The sequence below is a fragment of the Symphalangus syndactylus genome, chromosome 12, assembly GCF_028878055.3.
Source record: "Symphalangus syndactylus isolate Jambi chromosome 12, NHGRI_mSymSyn1-v2.1_pri, whole genome shotgun sequence".
NCBI lineage: Eukaryota > Metazoa > Chordata > Mammalia > Primates > Hylobatidae > Symphalangus > Symphalangus syndactylus.
Window position 1 is genome coordinate 122,502,501 of NC_072441.2, and position 8,350 is coordinate 122,510,850.

An 8,350-nucleotide genomic window follows, 5' to 3' on the forward strand; every position below is an offset into this window, starting at 1 on the left:
CAACTCTAACTGCTAATTGAACAAATGAATGAATTAATGTGATAGATGTGGCAGATTTTGTCAGTGAACTGAGGGCTTTAGACTTGAGCAACTGCATTGATGGTGCCATCATCTATGGAGACAGCATATTCTAGGAAAGAAACAGGTTTGGGAGGAAAAGAGAAAATGCTATTTTTCCATGTTTCTTTAGAGATGCCTATGAGATATCCAAGTAGAGATGTCAAGTAGCCAGTTAGATATATATGAGTCTGAATCTCAAAGGAGATTTCTGGACTGGAGACATAAACTGGTAAGTCGTCAGCATACAGATGGTGCTTAAAGCCACAGGGGATAGAGGAGGTCACCTAGGAAATAAGCGTACAGAGAGATGAGAAGAGGACCCAGAACTAAGCCCTAGAGTACACCCACACTCAGAGAGCCAGCACAGAGGACCCAGCAAAGGAGACTGCAGGTGAGAAGAGGACAGTCAGGAAATGTGTGGAGCCACAGAAGCCAAGGGAGGCCTATGCTGAGAATAATAGCCTTCAGCCTTAGAGAATGTGGCTGAGGGGCTATGGAAGGTAAGGCTGAAAGTTGCCCTTGGATGGTGCAATGAAATTGTCAGTGACCTTGGGCTACTACTTTTAGGGCAAAAGAGTGGACTAAGGAATGAATGAGAAGATGAGAAAGTAAAAGCAACACAATTTGACAACTTCTAGAAGAAGTTTTATGTTGAAGGGTAGCAGAGAATTGAGGCACTGGCTGGAGAGAGATAAGGAGTCATGAGGAGGTTTTGCTTTTTGATTTTAACTTGGAAAATACTACCACATGCGTTCAAACTGTGAGGAATAATGCCGTAAGAAAGGGGGAGATTAACGATGACGAAGAGAGGAGAAAATTGGAGACTTCACAGTATTAAGAAAGAATGGGATCCTGGACATGTTTGAAGGAACTAGTCTTTGTTAAGAGGAGAGACCACCACAGTTGAATTCATGTGTGCTCATGTACACACACACACACACACACACACACACAGTATCTCTGCAACTGATAACATAAGCTAAGTGTAAGACTCTCCAAGTATTCCTATTACCTTCTTGATTTTAACCGAAGTTCCAACAGGTACAGATATTTTTGAAACTTGTTTCTAGTCTTCCTACATTTGCATTTCTTTTTTCTCATGTTTCAATCTTCAGACTTTTGCCCTTGATTTTGTATGTACTTGCCCTTCTGGGGTTCTTCTAAGTCTCTTTCTGACTCTCAACTCTTTCTAGAGTCTGATCTTCTGTTTCCTTCTCCCAGCTTCTAAAGACGTGAGTCATGTCTTTTTTCCACCAGAGGAGCTGCCTGAGGCTAAAAAACTGATCTGGTATAGCTCCAGCCCTCCTGCCTCACTGCCCCTAATGAGCAAAGTCCTCTGGGCAGCCATGACCCCCAGGAAGTGCAAGGCTCAGCATAGCAAGGACTACAATTTCATTAGAAACTGTTTCTGGCAGTTTTATGCTCATCAATTTTCATTGATGTTCAGAATTTTTTTGCAGAATGACTGTGCTAACATGTTTAGGTTTCCATAGTCCGGGGATGTCCTCTCTTGATCTACCACAACACATGACAACCATAGACCTGCTACAACCATAGACCTGCTACAACCATAGACCTGCTGTGTGCTCTGCTAGCCATTTTAAACACACTGTCTCACTTATTCTTCGTAACACCCTGTGAAGCAGGTATCATCATTCCCATTTTATGGGATTAGGAAAGTGAGACTCAGGAGTCACATGGCTAATAAGCCAGGAGACCCAGATTTGGACTCATGTAAAACTCCAAAACCTAAAGCCTTTCCTTTTTGGCCAGGATGCAAAGTGGCAGCAGAGTTCACTTGTCACATCCTTTCGGCTGCCACTTAATTCCATGTATGTTCCAGCTCCTCAAATCTACAGAGACTGCCTTGGAGAAAAATACCAATTAAGATCAACTCATGTCCCACTTAGTTCAATGCCTGACCCAGTAAATGACTGCCTGTGGCCCCCACTGGAGGCCCTGGTTGTACTTCTGCTATCTGAGAAACCATGGCACACTGCTACTTTAACCCTCCTGTTCAATCTGAATAATAGACATAAGAGGAAGGTAGAACTTTTTTTTTTTTAAAGTCACTGGCAAATTCTTTGGCGGGTGGTGAAAACTGATGTTATAGAAGAGGCCCAGTCTAAGTAAAAATTAGTAATTATGAGCTTCAGAGCAAGGAAGATATAACACAACCATGAGTGGACAGGGGGCTGCTGTGGGTTAGAACATGGCCTGCTCAAGCACACATGCAGGTGGTAGAGAGGGATGTCCTGCTGCTCTAGATGCCAAAAAAAAAAAAAAAGACCAGCAGGACCCAAGGCACCAAGAGAAGGAGGACAGCTTTACACAAAGGAGAGAAGCAGAAGAGAGCTCTGGAGTAAGACAGGGACCCTGAGAATGAACTGGGGTGTTCATGAGGGCACTCAGCTTGCTGGTGGTGTGAGCCAGGTTGAAGCAGCAGCCGGATACAAGATAAAGGAAATAAGAGAAAGGAAATATACAGAAGCAGACTAAGAAGGGGTGATAACAAATATTAGAGCAGGTACCAATCTTATTCTACTGATAACTTTTTTTTTAATCAGGAATACAGAGCTACGTTGCTATGAATCAATTTACACTTTATGCTATTTTAATAAAGAGGGCTCTGACTTTTTTTTTTAAGCAGATGTGATTTGATTATGTGCTAATATCTGCCCAATTAATAGCATTATTCAGACTGTCTCCAAAGTGCATCAAAACAACTAGTTAAAAAGGAAGAATGAAGTCAAATCCATTTTTGGCACCAGGTATGATGGGGCATACCTGGAAACACAAGTTCATAACCTCTTTGTGACATTCAAACCAACTTGTGTGTGTAGGCACAGTCCCTGAACAATGTGACAGCCAGATCAGATTTTCAAATCCAGTTTCTCCCAGACCCTTCATCCTCCACAGAGGCAAAAGAAGATTTGGTGGTAAAGTTTGTCTAATTATTGGCAAAAAATGTGGGAGTAAAAACCCACACCTCGACCCAAATGCTTCATCGCCCTTTCAAACAAGTATTCTGAACAAAGAATCTTATAATGTGAAGCTGTACAAGGCAGAGGGGGTGAGAGCAACACAAAACTCACAAAACTATGGGCTATGTGTGTGTGCACTGCACACATGCACACACGTGTGATGCATTAAACAAGCATGTACACATACACAGAGCACACGGCATGTCAGGGCACGACTGTGCTAATGCAGGGTTTGGGGAAGAAGTTAAATCTAACCCTAGGAAATGAAATGTTTAAAATTAAGGTTCTTGATACGATTGTTAATGAAATCACATGTGCCACAGCAAGATCATTATCATAACTATTACTGTTAATATTAATAACAAAAACTAGTATTTGCATAACACTTTACATAAATTACATCACTGGTCTTTGAACGGTATTTTGATAACATTTTGAACAAATAACCAAGGGACAGGGAACAAAAAGAACAAGAGGGGCTCCCAGGCTTTCTGTCACCAAGGACCTCCTTTATTCTTTTTCCTCTAAGGTTTCCTATTTTTAATGTTTTTGTCTCATTGACAACCTTTATTAAAGAATTTTCCATTTCCCTATCTTTATTCATCAAAGAACAATCAGTATGCAATAATCCGCATTACCTCATTGAGCTAATATAATTCCATGAACTTGGTGTTTGAGTTACCCTCTGAAGCCTTATTATCAGTAAATCCATTTCAGTTCAGTTTGTAGATATACAGAACATTTCTTTAAGGTCTCCGCTACCTCCTTAAAGGACTTCTAGGAGTCTGAGGGCCCTGGGCAAGAAAGCACCAATTAAAATCTCAAATAATATTTTGTTTGTTTATTTGTTTTTGAGATGGAGTCTCACTCTGTTGCCCAGGCTGGAGTGCAGTGGTGCCATCTTGGCTCACTGCAACCTCCGCTTCCTGGGTTCAAGTGATTCTCCTGCCTCAGCCTCCCCAGTAGCTGGGATTACAGGTGTACACCACCGTGTCCGGCTGATTTTTGTATTTTTACTGGAGATGGGGTTTCACCATGTTGCCCAAGGTGGTCTCGAACTCCGATCTCAAGTAATTGGCCTGCCTCGGCCTCCCAATCAATATTTTTTTTGCTTTTCCATTATTTTTAAATTCAGTATGTGCTAATAAAGGAAGAGTATTTAAATTTTTTTAAAGAAAACTTGGAAGTCTCTTTAGTCAGACATCACAAAGCAATTATTTGAGGGCACACACACACACACACAAGAAGGCAGGCAAACAACTAACAACTGCCAACACGATTGCCTCACCAGAAACACATTCCGTAAGCATGGCAAAGCACCGTGAGGGCTATCCAGAAGAGTATATGTGACGGCTCTGATGTCAATGTGCCTGGTGTCCCATCCTGGCTGTCACTTGTTAGCTAAATGCATGAAAAAGAATCTAAACTTCTCGGTGCCTCAATTTTTTTCACCTGGAACGTAGGATCATAATAGGCTGACTTGTTTAGAGCTATGTGGGACTTCTCTGAGTAAATACACATAAAGAGTTTAACACAGTGCCTGGCACATGACAAGTGAGCAATACATTTTAGCTATTACTATCATCATAAGTACCTAGTTGCAGGAACTGTGGCTGGCTCCTAACCTTTTTCAAGCCCACAAATAGAAAATCTAAACATCCATGAAATCTGTTTTTGTTGAATCTCTTATTCCCAAAATTGTTAGAATGTGCATAGCTGCTTTGATCAAACCTGAAGTAGCATGCATAGAAGTTCAGGATGAAGGCTATGAAGGCAGAATTCCCTCGGTTCAATAAACTTCTCTAGCTTTTACCAGCTAGGAAGAGCTGGATATAACCTCGGGTTTATTAGTCAAGCCCTTTAACCATCAGTTTCCCCATTGATAAATGGGGATCATAACTAGCTCCTGGAGCAATGGAGGTTTAATGAGATCATATATATAAAGTTGTTAAGCACTTTATATAGTAAACCCCCTCCCTCCAAAACATTAGCTACCATGATTACTATCTGTTAACATATGAAAATAATATTTGCTGAATCTTGTCCCTCGTGCAAAATATAACACTTTTGAAATCCAAATACATTTTCATTTACTAAGGCAAAGCACTTAGATAAACTGACCTTGGAAATGGAAGGCTTAAAAAAATTGCTAGATAATTTGTTCATCTGTGTTTTCCCCTTGCACACGTTAACTGTGGCTTGATCTTGAACTATGTCAATATGCATCAACAGGGTCAACAGTTTCAACTAATCTGCGTAGTTATTTCACTGGTTGCTTCAGTTAAAGGACTGATTAGTAATCAATTAGTAGCTGGTCAATTTAGTCAAAACCATCAAACTAGTTCCCCACCCACCCCTAATGTTTCTGTTATGTCCTAGGTCCTGCTAGAGGCCTATTGGAGAGACAAAATTCATTGCAAAGGTGGTTATCCATCCCCTTGCTCCAGAGCTATCCCTAAGACTGTTCAGGTAGCTCACATGTCCAGTCCCTCCCCAGATCCCCTGCCACCAAATTAAAATCTCTCCAAGTCAGAACTAACAGGGAGGGCCTTTTCCTTTCTTTAACCTGAAGCCTTCCTTCATGTTTCTATGGGAAAAACCAAACTCTACCTAAATAATGAAAAGTGGGAAAGTTTCCCCAGGCAGAGCGCCTCTTCCGCACCTTGATTAGCCGAGCAAAATGTAGACATAAAATGCAATTGCTTTTTTTTCCCAGATGCTAAAAATGTCAGCCTTGATTTACCCCAACACTCTGACTGACTCACGGCAGACATAAATCCTTCACGCCCAATGCAATCATTTTTTGACCTGCTCAGCGGCGGAGGGAGGGAGGGCGTCACATTTATCTTCCTGGTGCCAGCATTGCGATCCCAATAACTTTTCCTTCATCTGCCCCTTATAAGGAGCAAGAGCCAGAGAAGTAAAGGCAAAAAGGTGCATGTTCATTATATTTTTTCTGAGATATGATGCAACAAGTGTTTTTATTAAGTGATTGAGAAGGAAGGGGAAGAGAAGAATAAAAAGTATTTTTATAGATCTATTTCCTCTCACCTGAAACACAACCTCACTTTGTCTCTGCTTCACCCATGATTAGGAAAATGCAGGAGTACCTTCCATTTGGGAAACAGCTGTCTACTATAAGGAGAAACCCGGTGCTTTTCTGCCTGGTACTGTCCCAGCATGGCACATGTGATATTCTTGGATTGATAGCAGTCATGATAATAGCCACTGCTGGTGGATGACCCAACACAGCCAGGTGTTCCATTGGTTTGGAAGTGTAGCCTTCAGAACTTTGGCACGTGAAGCACAACCCATTGAACAAACAGCTACCAGTTGGTTAATAGGAAAGACACAGGGTATGACTTTGCGTCTGCCCCTTACTGAGAGCAGCTTTGGGCCAATCACTTCTTTCTCCATAATTAGGTCCCTGAGTCTTTAAAATGGGGCCATGCATGCCTGTCCCTCACCTCTTTCTTCATAAGGACTTTGTATTTTTTAACTGCTTTGAGCTCTTCTGAAGCAGAGAGAGGTGCATATTTGTAGTACTGTTTTTCCTGGTCTCCATGGTTATGAATCAGAAAAATGATGCCCATTTGTCCCCACAAGAAATGGTCTTTTCCCTTCCAAATTCACAAGATGTGCAGAAGAGCCACTTCAACCTCCTGCAGTGTCAGTGCGGCATTCTCCCTTCAGCCACTTGTCCATACCTCTCCCTGAGGATATCATGGCCACAAGTCCCTTTCCAAGGTACCACTTCTCTTTATTTCTGTCCCTTGCAAATGAGGTTTTTTGATCATCTTCCCCTTGCATTATGTTTCTAGACTAGAAGAGTGTATTCCTGTGACTGTCATATACTAGGTATGCAATATTGAGTTAAGCAAATGGACTTTTGTCTTCCTGCAGCCTCAGTCATCTCACCCTTGGCAAAACAATCTTTCTAGAGCCAAATACTTGAGGGATCTCCCTTGGCACATAGCTTCCTGCATATCCTGACTTTCTTCTGGCTGTTCTCTTCCAACCTACAAAGATGTAATGTGAATTTAATTAAGGACCACTGGAGAAGGGCAGAAGCAGATCCCTCCTATCTCTCCATGACCTCCTCAGCAAGCAGGCCATGTCCTCCAGCCCACTCCCCGCCCCACTGCCTGCCCATACATACTCCAGGAGAACAGTGCCTGTTTATGGTCTCTTGGCTCTCTGGAGTGTGAAGTGCTCTCAGAGTTGAGAGGGGAAGACACTGGCATGCCATGAGCAGGACTGCCTTGGAGCCAACTCACAGCTGAGCTTCCTACCTGGTCTTCCAGGGAAGGTGGAGCTTCAAGAAGCTTGGCCTCCTCATAGCACCAGCATAAAGGGCAGTTAAGTGTTTGGGCATCAAAATAGGCATTGTGTGAGTTGTTGTGTATCCCCAGACCAATGTGACAATAGAAACAAATTATTTCTAAGGCTGGGAAAGGTGACTGAGACTCATCAATTTCAAGCATATCTCTATGGTTGGGGGTAGCCCTAACCAAAGACCCCTGCCTCATGTAGAGTGGGAGAAAGCCTTTTAGCAGCTCTGTAGGCTTTAGCTCAAAGAATAACCCCATCCAAGCTCCATTCTGCACATCGAAGAGAAAAGGAAAAAACTTAACACCAGCACTTTAAACGTTGTGGGAACTGTGTGATATGCTCTGCTAGCCAGCCTCCGGCCTTGGAATCCATACATTATTTAATGCGAAGGAAGACACACCTTAAATGAGCCATAACAATTGCTTAAGGGAGATGGGAGTGGGGGGAGAGGAAGGATTGTGTGTGTATTTTTTTAATTTCTCAGACCATACCCGTTAGTTTTGTTTCTTATTTAGGATACAGCATTAATCATGCTAATATTTAAAGCCAGGCTTCACTCTTTAGTCATCACTTTAATCAAACCCATCAGCGAACGAAGGAACACGTTACCAGGTGGGAATAACTGCTACCGCTCGCTGTTAATTACTTTGCATTTTACAGCAATCAGCAGCAAGGGCTGAGATCATAATAAATTCATGACTTACGGGCCCATAAAATCATTACCGTAGGAAAATATGTTTTACCAGGGATTCGATGGGCCGCTGCTCAGACAGAGATTTCTTGAAGGAAATGACACCCATGAAATTAAACTGATCCTTGCAGTCAGCAGAAATGTAAATGTACAAAGAGAGCAAAATTTTACCATGGCAGAAAGGGGCTGGCGGGAGCGAGACTGGGTGCTGGCTGAGTGTAGAGGGGGCATGGCCACGGGAGGGGCGGGGCCAATAGGTACTGCTGGGAAGAGGATGGGGAAG

The 8,350-nt window shown here is 42.5% G+C and overlaps 1 long non-coding RNA gene across 1 annotated transcript in view; it reads left to right on the top strand.

The window, feature by feature from the left end:
- Positions 1-7,489, top strand: part of LOC129469248 (uncharacterized) — a 9,840-nt gene extending 2,351 nt beyond the window's left edge. The window contains exons 3-4 of the long non-coding RNA XR_008652960.1: positions 6,139-6,300; positions 6,948-7,489. This is a non-coding gene — a long non-coding RNA (uncharacterized lncRNA). The remainder of the gene's footprint in view (positions 1-6,138; positions 6,301-6,947) is intronic.
- Positions 7,490-8,350: the final 861 nt, after the last annotated feature.